The 17,711-nt window shown below is 39.4% G+C and overlaps 1 protein-coding gene across 2 annotated transcripts in view; it reads right to left on the bottom strand.

Moving 5' to 3' along the window:
- The window catches only part of elfn2a (extracellular leucine-rich repeat and fibronectin type III domain containing 2a), a 290,230-nt gene that overhangs the window by 220,265 nt on the left and 52,254 nt on the right, over positions 1-17,711 (bottom strand). Inside the window, exon 2 of one of the 2 annotated variants that reach the window (XM_055010277.1) lies at positions 13,041-13,093. The exons of the other annotated variant lie outside the window; for it this stretch is intronic. The gene's annotated coding sequence lies outside the window, so the exon portion shown is untranslated. The remainder of the gene's footprint in view (positions 1-13,040; positions 13,094-17,711) is intronic. 2 annotated transcript variants of the gene reach the window in all.

The raw sequence follows: 17,711 nt of genomic DNA on the forward strand, positions 1-17,711 counted from the left end.
ATCATAACTCAGGGTTCTCATCTTGACTACAGTAAAGTTCAGTAGCCCTTCTTCTACCATCAGTTCAGCATCACTTGTTTTGAATAACCCTGGTTTAATCTGAGAGAACACACCACCCACAGCACACTGTGTTGCATCAGCTGCCATTTTATGTTCTGTAAACTGAAGGGATTCTCAGCAGGTCACCCTTTTAGCTGATTATGAGGAGTGTGGAATATTAATGTGTCTTTTCTTTTCATTATGTTTCTTTAATTATGCATTAATGCTTCTTTATCAGGATTTTTGTAAACTTTTCATGATCCGTTTATTATTTTCTTGTTGTATTTATTCCATTCCAGATTCGTTAATTAGCCTCACCGCAGTAAGATGGTAAATAAATCCCATGGCCAGCTTACGTACTATCAAAGAACCTTGCTGTGTTGCTGATTTAAATGAATGATTTCATAATAAATGCCCTAAATGCATTTTAGGTACATAAGTTAAACTTGAATTAGATTGAACTGAAGGAACCTGGAAGGAAGATCAGATGTGAACTGACCTGAAGTCAACTGAGACAGTCAGCGTTGGCATCACAATACAGTTAGTTTACAGCTTACACACGACTGAACATAGTCCTTCTAACCCTATAAACGTCATAGTAGCAAAACAACACACTCTCTCAAACAGACAGTGAAGAAATGCAATAAGGAATAAACACTCAGTAACTGCTCGTCCCATGAAGTATCCTTTCAGCAGACAAAGAAATGTTTTGTAAAATTAAATTCCATTCATCATACGTATTACATTTTATGACGCAGTGTACTTCTTGGTCTAACTTTTCTCCCCTGCAGTTTATTTTGTCTTGTGTCATTTTACAATGTGTGCATGTTTTGGATTTTCTCTTCACATTGTGACATTTATCTTTGTGCAGTGTAATCTATCAACAGTTTGAATCTGTGTCTTTGTTTTCTTTACATGTTCCTGTGGCTGAGTTATTCGAGCATCAGTTTACCAAGTAGTTGCTAGAGACTCTATACACTGGTTCTCATTGGTTTCTAGCCAATGCTTGAAAGGGATTTTTAATGGAAAACTCCTAAAATTGTTAGGATTTCTCATACTGGACTGACTGGACTTAAATTCTGCCTGCAAAATGCATTTTTATTAGCCATAAATATAATCTAAAATACATGAGGTTCTGCTGACTTTTAAGGTCTGAGTGGTTTGGTTCTTGGAGCACCTGTCCTGTTCTTAGTCAGCTTTTCCAAAATTCAGTGAACCAAAAACAATCAACTACCCCTGACCCCAGCTTAATTTTGACTTTAGGGACAGAAAAGGCATCTGACAGAGGACATGGATTTGTCTCAGAGATAGATGAGAAATTAGCAAATTCTCCAACCTTCTGATCTTCAGTGGTCTCTCACTTATATAAAAAATAAAACAGCGACATATTTTTCCACTAGTAGTGATTGTATTGCTCTGGATAACAGACACAGAATACTGAAAACATTTTAATAGGGATTACTTCTTTAGGAGAAAGTAGCATTTTATTTTGTAATATGGGGCATTTGATCCTTTTGGTACAATTTGCAAATACTTGTAATTTCTATTTGCATCAACGTGTGAAGCTGCATTTAAAGAGATCAATTCTGAAAACAGGAAAGCATCTTGTTATTTCCACTTAGATTTTAGATCAGATTAAAAAGAAACCTGCTATCTGTAAATATGTCTAAACCTGCTATAAAGCAGATACATGTGACCCATAAAAATCATTTTATTTTGTCCCCATGATCCTGTTTGGTTTCATTTGATGCTGCTTAGTCTAAAGGCAATGCAGTGGAATACACTCCAGCCAGAGAGCAGAGGGTCTTTTAATGTTTAGCAACACCCTTTGTTCATACAGAGCAGTGAAAAATATCTTAATCAGCCGTTTCTCAGTCTCACCACCTTCTTCAATGTATAGCTTTGGAGCCCTGCAGCAGCTCACATGGAACTCTCTGCTACATGAAGCAAAACAGACAAATTCCTTACATCTGTAACAATCTACAGGCTTTAATGGCAGAGCCAAACACTGAGGCTGCTGCCAAGATGACAACATGTCCAATACTGGCCGTCATATTAAAAACTGACAGAGCCTGTCAGAGATGGAAAATGCAACAACATGCAGGTGGAAAACAAAGCAGTAAGCGAGAAGTGGTGCAACACAAAGGGTTGGAGGGTGGAGCAGAGCGAAGGACATGAAAAGCTGAGAGGATACACAATGAAAGGTGGATCGCAGATGTGATTTTGGTGAGGAAGGGGTATCATTAGGCATACAGAGGCGGCTGGATTATTGAGTTTTGTCAGCCAGATAGAACCTCAGCGTCTAAGCAAGCTGTATATTCATGAGTGAAGGCAGCTTTTATTCTGTAGTTCACCGTAGAAACATGTGTGCATCATTAGTAACAGAGAGAACAAGAGGTCAGAGGGAGCAAGGAGTGCTGAATGATGCTGCGCAGCTCAAAGATGCAAGCAGCAGCAGCTCGATGGCCTGACACTGTAGGAGGGGAAAGGAAAGGTCTCTGTTTGCTTGTGAGTCAGGAGACGATGAAAAAAATGGATGTTAGTTTTTATGGTGTCATCTAAGGCAGGGGTTTCCAAATTTTTCAACCACTAAAGTAGCGGTGCCAAAATCCCATCAGCACTATCCCCGGAGGTGGTTGCAGCTATCTAAACATGGGCAGAATGATAACACATAAGAAGTCAACAGTGCAACAACCATAAAACTATTTTAGAGTAGCTAAATATAGGCTAGTAGCAGAATACAGCAAATTTCATGTCTAAATTCTACCACTGAGCAAACACACAGCAGACTCCTACATTGTTGCTGCTATCGTTTTCATTTCAACATTAAACTGATCTAATTAGACAGAAGGGCATCGATTCTGGCTTTAATTTTATTTGCATTTAATTTAACAACCATTTGAAATGTCTATAACAATGATGGTGAAAATATGCAGTTTCTGATCATTTTTAAATATTCATTGACTTCTGGAAATCCCCTCGGGACCCCTGTCAATGTTTCATAACTTCCCGAGGGATTCCAACCCCGACTTCAGGAACCACTGAGCTGAGAGATCCACCAACAGTCTAACTTGCAACAGACTCTGTATTCAGCCACTAACATACAGTAAAAAAGACCATAAGAGTAAAAAGCTTTGGGCACTTTAGATGTCTAAATTCATTTCCGTCATCAAATAGACCTGTTCCACAGCAGAGATTTTGGCATGTCATAGCAGGAAAATCATAGATGTAATGGATTTGATTCAGAGGAGCTAAATCCTCCTAGTGTCATTACTGTTTCACTGTCATGTCTAATCGGGACACTTCACAAAACTCTGCAATTACTTTCACTTTTGCTTTTCCTGCTGTGACAGGTCAAAATTTCTGCTGTGAAAAAGGTTTCCACTATCAGGGTGGGGGGGTTCTGACCAGTCAAATTGCACCATGACCCCAAACATGGCTCAGTGTCACAAAAAAAATCTATCTTCAGCAAGAGGAAGAACAAGCAGTTCTGCAACAGATGGAGTGGCCTCCACAGAGCCCGGATCTCAGCATCAGTAAGTCAGTCGGATTACATGAAGAAACAGAAGCAAGTTACACAACCTGAATCCACAGATGGTAGCAAGTTCTCTGGGATGCTTGGAACAACCTACCAGCCAAGTACCTTGAAAATCAGTGAACAACTGTATCAAAAATATGACACTTGCTAGTGACGAAAGTGAAGCCATTTCCAGACAAAGGTTTCAGAAAAGTGCTGCATACTGCTGCTCCATACCCTACTTACACCAGATAGGAACATGCAATGTATACTGGAATATATTATCTGTAAAGGAAAAACACATTTAAAAGCAATGAAAACAGTTTTCCAGAATACTAGCTGATCATAACAACAACATCTGGAGGTATTCTGGCTCACACTGTGGTTGGAATACAGCCAGATGTAAAGTTTGGCCACGTTCAAAAGAAAACAAAACACCCAACAACTTGAAAGGTCACCTAACTTCACCTGTTTCTCTTCCTGCTGTTGTCTCAAGCAAGGCTGGCAAAAAGCTACATGACCGCCTCCTTGACAGGAAGGAAAAACAAGTGAACGTCTTACTGCAGCATTCCAGTATTTATCTTGACATGCACTGTAGTTTTTACAGTCTGCAAGCTCTGCAGTTTCACAACAGTATGTGCACCTGTAAATGCAAAGGCATATGGTCTCCCTACCTACAAACAGATGCAGATACCAAGTGAAAATGGTGTACTAACGTTCTTATCATGAGTTTATCTTAGATTATGTTTATAGATCTCCAAACAGAAAAATGAAAATGTCACAAGAAATGGGGGAAAAAAAACGAGGGTGCTAAACATAATATGCACATATCAGATTACAGATATGGTAGCACAGCACTGAAATCAATGAAGTTGTAAGAAATGGGGTACATAAAAACTTAAAGTGCATCTAAACTTTTTAAAGTGCAAGATGGCAACAGCCAAATTCCAAAGTTAATCATACATTGTGATGGCTCATCCATTCTTTATATACCATCTATATCCGTTCTATACTCCTTTGAGTATATTTAAGGCTTTAAAACAAAACATTACCAAGTCAGTGCTGATATTGAGATAGTATGCATAATGTAGAAATTATAAAGTCAAAAGAAATGTGTTAAGTCCCACAGAAAAGTAAAGTAAATTGTCTTAGTGCTACACCGAGACCTGCATGTCTGAAGAGGCTGCATGGTTGTTTTTATTGCTCCAATCTGGCTCTTTCCATTTGTTGCGGAAAGAGCCAGATTGGAGCTCTAAAAACTACCTCCAAAGTCAAGTTTCTTCGACTTTCCTTCCTTCCTCCTCATCTTCTTCCTCTTCCTTGAACTAATTGATGTCCTCCACCTCCTTCTTCCATATCCACAATATTTTGTGTAGTGTTAATCTAACGTCTCATCTGCAATAAGCCAGAGTTGCTCTGATTATAATGGCGTCTTAATTAGCTCATTAGTGATGTGGAGAGCTTGTTAAGGATGCTAGCCAGACGGCAGGGCACTTGATTAGATAAGTAGAATCATGCGTGTCTTTGAATACTGATACAAGTCATAAAGCGACCATGAGAATCTATTAACACTTAAGAGGAAGTCACTATAGTGGTTCAGGACGCACAAGTGTGTGTGTGTGTGTTTACCTTACAAGCGCCACAGTGCCACTTGATTTTTTTTTTATAATAGACATTTTCGAATTATTTAGTTCACTGGTGTTTTATGTCATATAGGGTTTGTTCCCAGTTTTTCTATCATATATTTTTAGATTTAGGGGCACTTTTTACATTTTTTTTTTTTTTTTTTAAAATTACTCACAAAGTTCCTTTGGTTTCACTTGTATCATGTTTCAAGAAAACAAGACGCATTCTCTTAAAAATGACTTTCATGTCATAGAACTACATCCAATAAGGTTGTACTTGCTGGAAAGATGTGGGATTTCTAGGCAGAAGTCTTTCTTTTTGTAGTCTCCTTCTCTCATTGGAGAATGTAGCAAAAATAAATAAATAAATCAAAAGTCTGACTGTGTAGCTTCCAGCTAAAATCTACAGCATCCACTCCAAAGATGTGAGCAATCCTTTGTGTGAAACTGCTTTCCAGAGAATTACATGTTTTAGATATTAACTGTCAAACATAAGTGTTCGAAGTGTAGCTGATAAGTCTAGTGTAGATAATTCTTTTGGATGAACTGTTAGATAGATGCCTTTCACAAGTGCTGTCACTCACATGCCCCAAACACAAGAGAAGTCACACGGTGTTGATGGAAGATGGCTGAAGGAGGGATGAGTTAGAAATGTGATGCTGTCTGCTCTTCTGTGCTCAGCTGCTGATTTATTCAGTTTTCCAGTGTGTTTGTTATCTTGAGGCTGACTCCTATCCCTGTCACTGTGATGTGGGGCAGAAAAGTTTCAATGGACTTTTGAGGGCGTGAGTACAAAGAGCCTGCATGCCCTTCAAACATTTCCCATTCAACTATAAATGTGCTGCACACTCACACAGGTGTTTTCAATTACTCTGGTTGATGAGAGCGCTATTGCTGAGCCTTGTCCACATATGCAGTGGCTGTAAAATGCATTAACCCCCCCTGGAAGCTTTCACCTTTTTATTGTGTTTCAACACTGAATCTGATTTCTTTTTGACAAGGATTTACAAAAAAAGACTCTTTCATGTCAAGGTGAAAACAGATTCCTTTAATGTAATAACAGTATGATTGCATAAATATTCACCCACTTCAAGTCAGTATTTAGTAGATGCACCTTTGGCCATAATTACAGTATTGAGCCTGTGTGGATAGGTCTCAGTCAGCCTCACACATCTGGACACTGCACTTTCACATTGTTGTTCGCCATGCTCAATGGGTGCTACAAAACTTTCAGCTGTCAATAAACATCAGTCTGTACACACACACACTGACCAGAGAAGGGCTCCAGTTACGCAAGTGAAAATCCAGATGTGAGTATGTAGAGGCCTTAAAGGTATCCTGTGGAGTATGCGACGCCTAGTAGCGCAATGCAGCAATACTGTCATTAGTGGATGTCTATTTTATTTAGAATGTTTGCCCACAAGGATGCACATGAACCCATATGGGTGTATGGGGGGTGATTTCACATCCCGTCTTTGGCTTCAGGCTATCTTCTCAATTAAGCGTGTGTGTGTGTGTTAAAGTTAGCAATGTGTCAACAACAGGGAGGAAGCAGACTGCTCTGTGTTGAACATAAATGCAGACAATGTCAGATTCCAAATATTTTAAAGACAACCTTTAAATAGTTTATGAGGAAGTAGATGCATTAATACCCTTTAAAGACTGACTAAAAGAAATGTTTGTTGATTTTGTTTGGCAGAAAATGACTTCCCTAAGCTTCAAGCCATCAACAGTGAATCAAGAATTTGAGTAATATAATATAATGCAACAATTCCAGTTGCTGTGCTGGATCTTTAAAACTTTCTCCCCCATTAGTGTTGACCAGTGCAGTGGAGCAGAAATTACAAAGTTCACTGAACTTTTCTTCAAGGTTCATTTTTCTTTCCTATAGAGGAGATAATGTCTTGACAGTTTGACTAAAGTTGTCTGTGGTAACAGCCTTAGATAACTGCAGTTTACAGGCTTGAGCTTTGAGATAAACCATAAGGGAACAGATCTCTATACTTGTACTAATGGTTTGCTATTTTTTCATGTTGGAAATTCAACTGTTGTGAATTGTGTGCCATCAAGTACACAGGAATAAATAATCAGTAAAAAACTGTCATGTCAAATACTCTGACAACCAAAATCTTGCCTGTACATGCTTTTAGACCAAGCAGTAAACTCCAGGGCAGAAAAATAAAGCTGTAGTTCCTTAAATGACCACTTGAAGCTGCCTCCAAAAGTTACTACATCTGCAAGACCCTCATGTTAAAATGTCCAACATTGCCGTCAAAATCAACAGCCTGGTACCACAAAACAATTTTGGTTTCTGTTGCTATTTTCCCAACTCATGACAACTGGGTTTTTATATGATACACTTGTTTAAACTGTATTAAGACTTAAACATATGCATTAAGGGCAGACCATGGCCCAGAGACATTTTCATTGTTTTCCTCAACCTATGCTTCACCACTTTGGCCATTTGTGGATTAGACAGAAGTTAGGCAGAGTCAGGAGGTGTCTCTATGGCAACAGCCAGAGCCACCACACTGAGTGTCAGAACCACTCTTCAGGAACCAATGGATGATGACTAGAGGGTCCAATCGTTGTAATATATTCTATGTTTTAGACCCAATTTAAAAAGTTGAACCCCGAGGAAGTGTAGTGTGTATATTGTGCATTTTGTTGGATGTAAAACTTTTGTGGTAGCTGGAAGGAACGTTGTTAGGGGCAGTGGTGGTGCAACGGTTAAGTCTCTGGACTACTGATCAGCAGGTCAGCGATTCAAGCCCCGATGTGGCCACTGTTGGGCCCTTGAGCAAGGCCCTTAACTCTTAACTCTCTGCTCCAGGGGCGTTGACCCGTCGCTCTGACTCCCCCAATTGGGAGATATGCGAAAATCAGAATTTCCCCTCGTGGGATTAATAAGGGATATTAAAAATAAAGTATATCAACACTTTAAAAGTGTAACATTTTTTAAGACTTTACTACAAAAAAACATGCTGAGTGGGTCTGTTGCATTAAAAAGTTTTTTAAAAAGTGCTGCTAAGAGATGTCACCTGTCCCACAGACAATTAATACTGTTCCTGGTACTTTTATTCTAAGATCAATACCATCACTCAGCTGCTATAGAAAAGTCACAGCCATTGGGTTATTTTTCATCAGAAAACAAAAGAGGCTATTGCCCTGAACTACAGCCTCCCACTCTGCATTCATAATGATGGATTATGGCATGAGATTGATGAGGATGGCTGTCTGAAGAGAGTGTAGAGGCATTTCAAACTAAATGGGATCCTGTGAACAGCTGAGAGTGTTTTGATTTTGGAACTCTGGGTTTTGTAATCCGCTGCTGGCATCAAGAAGCAGTCTGAGCGGACTGTTCGCCCAGATGCAGTGAAGCGTTCCTTTCTGTCTCTGACAGCAAGAGAAGTCACATTTAGCCTAACTGTCAATTCTGCCAATTTGAAAATGCCTTGAAACAAACACTAATTTTCATCAAGTGGTGCATAGATCTTCTGCTGAATTGTGCCAAGATTCTCAACATCACAGTGATCAATAGAATGTATATTTTGGGGGCAAAAGTATAAAGCTGAGAAAATAGACAAAGAAGGTCATCAAGCACTTTTATTACAATATGTAGTGGAGTCGAAACATCTGAGAACTTTGGTAAAGATGCCTCCACTTTTTATTCATCCCAAATTTAATAAAACATTTCATATAATAATATACATGCTAATGTATTTTTCATCAAATAATATCAGCTGAACAGTTTGAATGATAGCTTGAATCCCTGAAAAATATATATGAATTAAGAATATCTTGGCATTTTCTAAGTTTCACTATTGGTTTAAAGTCCCTCAACCCCTAAAAATAAGCATAAAATTTCCATATTTAGATTTTTTAAATCAATTTAATATAAATAGAGCCTTAAAATGGCTTACTTTACACATTTTCCTTTCACAATTTGTGTGAAGCAATGACTTCAACCACTCCACACTGCACGATGTTGATGGGATTGCTTCCTTCCTGTCATTTCTGCACTGCAATTTAAAGAAGGTGATGCATAGTCACGGTGGTGACTGCTTATTTCATTCCTCATATGTCTTCTAGCATAGAAAAAACATAATTAGGACATGAGACTCTCGAATATAATTGGTGAGGGTCTTTAATGACAGCTGGCTCTCAGTGCTCTCAGACTTCAAGTGCCCCCATAAAGGTTCAGTGAGGCTTAGGTCAGATGAAAGTGGAGGAATCCTTCCACCCACAAAGATGCAAACTAGAGCATGTCTCTGATGAATCAAGTGGCACTTCTCCCTGGTCAGGGTGCAGGTGACCGACTCAAGAGCAGGCAAAACACCCCCAGACTTGAATATTCCCACCACTATGTTTCACTGTGGTATGATTTTCTCTCCTGCTTGTCTCCTCACATACGCCCTTCTCTTCCTAAAATTCTAATTTGGATTCATCACTTTCCAGTTGTCCACTGTGAAATGCTGGTTTATGTTTTCCCACCCCGAGCGTTAGGCATTGTTTCCCCTCCTGAGAAATGGTTTAGAGACGGTGCTCCTCTTCCGAGAACTACTAGACAGCCTTCTTTTGACAGCACAGCTAACTGGAATCTTGTGTTCTTTATTTAGCAAGTTCTGTATCTGATGAATTGATCTTCTGATGGTGTGGTCACATTTGATCTGCCTGATCAGGCTTTGGATGCAACCGATTAAGTGTCTACAAAGCGTTTCAGAGTGGCAAGTACCACCTTCTTTAGAACCTTCAGTCTAGTGAGGATTTAACGCTGAGCAAGACTTGTGACACTTTCACTTAATTCTGATGCCATGTTTCTCACAAGCACATTGGTAATAAGACAGCAATGTTTGTTTCCAAGTTAAAAAGATGACCCGGTTTGCAATGACATCTAAGGACTCAGGACCTCACTATCTAAATTTATTAACAAAGCGAGTCTGATGCAAGTTTGAAATGTATGTTTGCTCTGAGATTTCCCAAAATGTCTATTTTTGATGGCCACATCACTGTTATCTTTATATTTTGTTCACTTCAGAAATGACCAAATGAGCATTACTTATGTCCATGACTGGAAAGCTTTTGGCAGGCACATACACCTGCAGAGGTTCAAATATGTTCTGGTTATGGATCATGAAAAGAATAATGGGAAGGATATTCCAATTTGTAAACATGGATGAGCTACTTTTGAGGATGTTAGTTGCAAATGTTTTTGCTTTGTACCTCATCCTCGGGCTTCTCTTTATATTCACAATAAAACCTAAAGCTTCTCGTGTTTTGTTAAAAAATATATACTACCAGTCAAAAATTTTAGAACGCCCATATTTTTCCTGTTTTTTTAAATTCAAGCAGTTGAAGTATATATATATATATATATATATATATATATATATATATATATATATATATATATATATATATATATATATATATATATATATATGGCAGAAATCTGTCCACAGCAAATATCAAACAAAAACTACTGTCAAAATAGTAAGTTCTTCAATCAATATGTGTTTGATTAGTATGAGTTCAAATTTTCATATAACACTCTCCAAACAGTTGTAATTATTTAATATAATTTTCATTTAGAGATTCTATGTGAAAGTCAGAGGTGAATAAATGTGATAAAAATGTATTTCCTCGAGGGATGCAATTTAATCACTTGCCCTCAGAAACTAGTGTACACATTGTTCTTAAAATAGATAGAGGAAATGTGACTGAAAGAAGTGAACAGAGGCTGAGGATGAATGCAGCGATAATAGAAAATGTGTAAGACAGGCAGCATCTGAGGTTTGTAATGGAGTGTGTGACCCCTCATACAAAGAAACATACAGATAACTGCTATGTAGACACATGGCAATGGTACACCCAACCTTTTTCTTATCAACTCGTGAATTTTCTGTTCTTAACCTTCACAGAAGTTTCTGTAATTAGTACTCTCTGATGTGCTAGGAACCATCAGAGTGAAGTCTGAAGAGCTGAACATCAACAATTAGCATCAACATGGTGACCTGGATGGCAATACACTCTCCCACTGTAGATCATCCTGTTGCAAGCCAAGCCTGCCTCCTTTAACGAGATGGGTTCCAGGTTTGGTTATGTGTGTGACATCACAGGAAGTACACACAGTCGTAACAAGAAAAGCACTCAGAGTGCAGTACTCCGTCCAGGCTGTTTATTCCCCGCTAAGGCATTGTCAGAAACACAGCATTTGTCTTGTAGAAATGCAGCTTTTGTTTATTACTTATTGGTGATCAGAAATCACGACACTATAGAATGTGGCCATTTAATATAGATGTACCTACAAACAAAATGACCTTGTGCTGAACACAAGCGTGTGTTATGAATGTGTATGTTATGTATGGATACCGAATCACATGACCTAAATATGTAGCGGGCAGGAATTGATGGGAAACACCCCCTTAAATTAATCAATGGTTCCTTGTATAATTTCCGATGGATAAGTCCCAATAAGTCCACAGTGGTGGATTTTAACAAATCTGTGGATCCAGACTATAAGCTGCATCACTGCCAAAATTGAATCACTTGGTCCTTGTGTCATTTCTGACTTTCAACGGCGATCGTCATTACTCTTCATTTACTTCCTCGGCGGAGTAATAAAAACAGCAGCATAGTTGACGCATGGCAGCAAGCCAAGCTAAGCTGAAGTGAGCTAACACCATATTCGAGGCTTCCCAACTACAGTCTGGTAACAATCCCAACTTATCTGTTCTCTGTGCTATTCTTCATTCGTGATTATTAAACCTTTATTAGTGTCATTTAAAGGTGCAATATGCATGATTATTACAGCACTAAACAACTACCCACATGGAAAAGATACAGTGGAGTAATAGTGTCCTTAACAGAAAAGGAAGTCACAACCACTTCTGTGTCCTGTGTTTTGTCAGCTGATCTGGCCTCATGTGCATGTTAGTAAATGTTACAGCATGTGAGTCCCTTCCTTTGAAACTGTTGGTCCTCCCCAAGCCTATAAACAGACACTCAAAACTGAGAGTGCAGTCCGGAGCATTCAGCTGATGCCCCAAAACACCAAAAGAATCATTATGTTGCATTATATTATTTATGTTTTTCACCTTATTTATGTGAGCCTATTTGATTTGACCTGAGCTGGTGGTGTTCTTGCAACATCCAGGAGTTCAGTGTTGCACCCAGAACCTTTAATGAAGCATGTTAGTTATTCAGTGTGAACACGGAGGAAACTGTGAAAAATGTCTTAATTTCGGATTTAAACTGAGTGCAGTTCCTGGGGCTATTTGGTCAGAAAAGACCATTAAATTACAAATCCTTCAAAACCTTACCTCAACCTTGACTATCAAAAATAATTATTCTTGAATGAACCTGTGAGGACTGGCATCTATTAAGACAAAGGAACTCTCTACACATCTGTTTCAAGAGGCAGGTGTGTAAAAAAAAGGGGGGGGCGGTCATCAAACTCCCACATACTGTGTAACTTGCAAAAATAGTTTCACCGGTAGATGTTGGTGGCTTTGTTACAGCATTTAAGACAGTGTCTCTTTTTGCATCAAACCATTCCCCTGGTGAAGGTCAAGCATCGAAATGTCGCCAATAAATGTATTTCTACAAGTTAGAAATTGTGTGGGAGTCTGCTGAAAACCTTTGAAGATTGTAAAAATGGTCCTAAAGTTATAAAATGTCATTATCTTTCAGGTCTAAAACTTGGTCCTCACTAATATAGAAGTATAAGAACACACAGTCACATTCACAAAGACAAAAACTGTCCTCTCTCTCTCACACACACACACACACACACACACACACACACACACACACACACACACACACACACACAATAACAGACAGAAACATAAACTCACCCTGCACACAGAGAAGCTGAAGCTCAAACACTCCTCTGTCGAGACAGCGAGAGCTATAGAGACACAAATAAAAAGACAAACACATCTGCTCTGTGATGTTGAAGTGAGAACAAACACATTTTTAAAAAGTGCTGCTTGTTGTGTTTTTCTTTTCAAAAATCCAAGCCATGAAAAGCCATGATCAGCCAGATCCACTTAAATAATTAGTGGATTTTAGAGTCTCTGAGCACATAAACAGAGATGTGAATGTCCACATACCAAACACAGGCACATTTATCCACATGCAGGTCTCACTGCACACATGCACTTATGTAGAATCACATCCAAAACCACATAATTACATGTCAGGGTTGAACACACTCTGCCAGACGGCTTTTCCGGCTGTTCTCTCCAAATATTTGACCATGTCATTGCTCATTTTCTGTATGTTTTGTGTGTGTTTGCCCCCCTAACCTATTGTCCTCTGATACCATTCACCCTGTTTATTAAAACCACCATTTCCTCAACCGACTTCTTCTCCTGTCCTCCTTCATCTTTATTCAGTTGATTGTAGACTTCCTGACTTCAGCCCCTCCCCTGCTCTCTATATCTCGTATCTCTCCTTTTTTCCATTTGCTCTCTCCCTCCATCTTCAATCCCACCATGTTCTTCATTCCACTATCTCTCTCCTCTTGCCCCTCTATTTCTTTCCTTTTTCCACCTCTCCCTTTTCAGCAATGCATCACTCTGTATGCCTTCCTCCTCTCCTTCCCTCTTCCCTCTCCTTTTCCCTCCCCTTTCTATCTCAGTCGCAGCTGTGTTGACTAGCTTCGTGATGTGACGCAGTTATTCCCACACTTCTGATTTCCAGTCCCTGAAGGCAGCGGCGCCACACGATCATGGCAGAGACTGAGACCAGACAGGTGTCAGGGTTGGAAGAGCGTGAGACCAGAGGTTTGCTAGCTCAGGAACTGTGGGCAAATGCAGTTGGACAAATTCCCGTCGTCTCAGTCACGACCGTGTTTTTTAGGATAAAGTCAACAAGGTTGGACAAGTGCCTATCAGACAGAGAGAAATCAGCTGTTTTGGTTAAAGGGCAGCTGTTTGATGTCTTTTCAGGAAGAAGAGGCCAGATTTTTGTCGCAGCACAGTGTTATGAAGATTTAATTGTATTTTTCAATACAATTGTCCACATTCGAATTTTACATATATACATATTTTCACAGCAGCATAATGATAATTTGCTGCGTAGTTTTGACAGTGGAACTGCTATGTAGGAGAGAGCAGATGGTTGTGGGAGACAACACATGCTTTTTCTACAAAGGTTCTTCATCAACTTGCCTGATTAAATACCTGCTCGTAGAAAAGTTGAAATACACTTGAAAGCATCCTCATTTCTCCTTTTTTCGTCTCTCATCTTCTCTCTATTGCAACCTCTTCCTTATTTCTAGCTCTATTCTGCAGTTCATTTATGTCTTTCTTCATTTTTTTCTCATCCCTCCGCTCCCATCACTCATTTCTTTCCTCTTTATTTCCATCTGATTTCTCTCAGCTCCTGTTGTCTTCTGTCTCTCTCTCTCATCCCTGTTTTTTTTACCCATGCTGCTTTGCGTCCATCTACCACCTCATCTCTCTGTTTGAGTTTATATCCCAATCTGTCATCCTCTCCCTTTCTATCTCGCTCCATCTCTACTTCCTCATTCCGTTACACTCGGCAGGTTTCTCAATCTCAAGCTCCATCTTAAATCTCAGACCTCATCTTTTCTGTCTCTCTCTTCTCCCACTTCCTGAGCCCTTTTTCTCATCCTCATCTGTTTCTCTGCCATTTCCTCTTTTCATCCCTCCACCACATATATTCTTATAGACATACATATTTATATTCTCAGCTTCTCTTACATATGCAGCCCCTCTCCGTTTCTCACTCTCTCTACCTCCTTGGTTCCAGTACTCCATGCGTGAATAATCCATGTCAGTCTAATCCTTTTAGCTATTCTCCCCTGTAGCCTAATGAGCCTATAGCAGTGCTGCACTGTCACACACACACACACACACACACACTAACACACATGCACAGCAGCTATCAGTATGCTTAAAAACATTAATACCACCTTAACAGGATTTATCTCACTTTATCCCTCTCCGTCCTCTCCTCTCCTCATGCTCGTTCTGGTCTCATCTGTCTCTCAGCTCCTCTCAACCAATCACTGCTCCTCTCATCCCCTATTTAATCACACTAATATCTTACTTTAATGGCATAATTGGTATGGAGTCTTTACCAGAAATAACATTTGCTAAGTGGTTTAGAGGCAAGCTCACAAATCTCCAGTTAGTAACCAGCTGGTGACGTAATGGATGTCCACAGAGGACTTCACTGAATAATAGCTAAAAATGCAGCAACTAAGCAAGAAAAAGGTTTTCTAAATCGCTTGAAAAGAATGGCCTCTAGTTGGTCTGAAGCATTTAGTGAATAAACAGAATCAGTGTGAAGAGTTGAGGCTTTGAAAAAACATTTGAATCTGATGCTAAAGCGATGCAGACTAGATCCTGTATACACCACAGTCCTATTGTCACACTTGGACTTGTTTTATGGCTCTTACCCAGGTTGTTTTCTCCTGACTAGATCCTTGCTTGTGTTGCATTGGCTCTCAGATGTACGTCACTTTGGATAAAAGCATCTGCTAAATGAAACTGTAGAATTGTGGAACCCACATCCAAAATTTCTTTCTGCACTTTGTCAAGAAAATTCGGTTGGAAAGTTTAGTAAAAGTGCTGAAACAGCTCGTTCTCCTTCCCAGAGCATGAAATACTGCTGTTTTGTAGAAGCTGCAGGTGTCTCAGACGTGCCCTTTGGTGTTGGTGTCACCAGTGTTAATATTCAATGCCTATGGATGTACAGCCATTTTTTCCAGCTCAAGAAAGCTCCATGAAGGGGTGGTGTAATTCACAGGACTTTCACCAAAGATACTAAGATTCATGTTTGTGACTCAACCTCATTTTCACTCACTGCTTGTTTCAGTTTAGGCACCAAAAGTATGTGGTTAAGTTTCCCTCTAACAATATTCATTATGTGTTACAAAGTGAAATCCTTGTTACCTGAAAAGGGGCGACAGTGACGATACCAGCAGAGAACATGTGAGTACAATCTCATGGTGTCTGTTTGTGATATTCACAGTCTATGGACTACCCAAGGATTTTTGAAAAATGAAAATAAAGGATATTCAGTATCATTCAAATGTGGCTCCAAGGCATGCCGAAAAAAGCAGAAGAATGTGATGAGTTTGTAGTGAGACCGGTAATGCTGAAACGAACATTTGAGAGGCTTTCAATCCAGTCTTTAATGCCCAGACTTCAGACATGAATGTTTTAAACACATCTGTGTCCACATGGATGTGGTCGATTAAAAAGTTTCCAACAGGAGGAAAATTACTCAAGGGGCATAAAATTAAACAAGAACATCAACAATGGTAGCAAAGCAGCAGTAGAAGCACTTTAAATGGAAGGACTTCAGAATCTTTAAAAGCTTAACTGAAGTGCACCACACTGTGTAAAGGAGTTAAAGTTTTCTTTTTTCTTCCAAATAGGTGTTAAAAAGAATGTACTGCGCCGGTCGAAGCTCAGCTCCACCAGCACATCACCAAATGTACACCCCAAATAATGAATGGACTTTTATGAAAACCAACAAACGCATTTGAACCAGATGGTGTTTCTAAATAATTAAGTTACAGATTATATTTAATACAGCAGCAGAGACATACGAGCCATTATAGTAATTATGAGGGTTTTGTACACCTGCATATGAGGGCACATTGTAAATGTTAAATGGTGTTTGATGCACAGTATTGTCTGCAATGGTCCATGCAACATATAGACTGTTTTTGTGTGAATATGTGCGTGTGTGCGTGTCATACAATGTTAGGGTCAACATTGTTTTTTTCCTTTTTCTCCCACTCTCTTTTATTTCCTCCACTCCATCATTCTCAAAGTGCTGTCCCCTCATCTGCAGACAACGCAGCAGGACAGAAAGTTTGCCGATTCTCTCTCCCCATCTCTATTTGTTTCTCTCCATCCCCTGATCAGTCTCTGTCACCACCGCTGTCTCCCTCCTTCCCCCCCGCCTCTCCTTCACCTTGTCCATCTTTTATCTCCCCTTTGTTTTCAACCTTGTTCCCTCACTCCATCATCCTGTCTCTGCTGCCATCTGCTCAGTCGCTCCTCAGTGTCAAGTATGCCGACAGTCATCTGACAGCTATATGAATTTTACACGCTCACAGAGTGCAATTATGTTCAGCTAATTAGCTGAAATGGCAGTGAGTTGCCACGGCACCGCCATTTAATGACCTTTGATGACAGACTCCCAGAGTCTGGCTGTATAGGACACACATTTAAACATTTAAGGTGATAGTTTTACACACTATGTAATTTCTTCTGTGGTTTTGGGTTGGTTTTAATTTCTTAAATTAAATAGTCAGACTTCAGTGTCACCTGTAGAGGATGCTCTCAACTGTAGAATGAAACCACTGCTTTAAAAAAATGCTAACATGGTTGAGGATAAAGAAATTCTCTCACCTAGTGCACATGATTGTGTATATTACAGGTGTGTGCATTAAATATCATCATAAACTTGACCAGGACAAGACTAAATGAATTAATGAGTAATTGTTAATATTATTTGTCTCCTTGTAGCCAGACGGC

The sequence above is a fragment of the Amphiprion ocellaris genome, chromosome 4, assembly GCF_022539595.1.
Source record: "Amphiprion ocellaris isolate individual 3 ecotype Okinawa chromosome 4, ASM2253959v1, whole genome shotgun sequence".
NCBI lineage: Eukaryota > Metazoa > Chordata > Actinopteri > Pomacentridae > Amphiprion > Amphiprion ocellaris.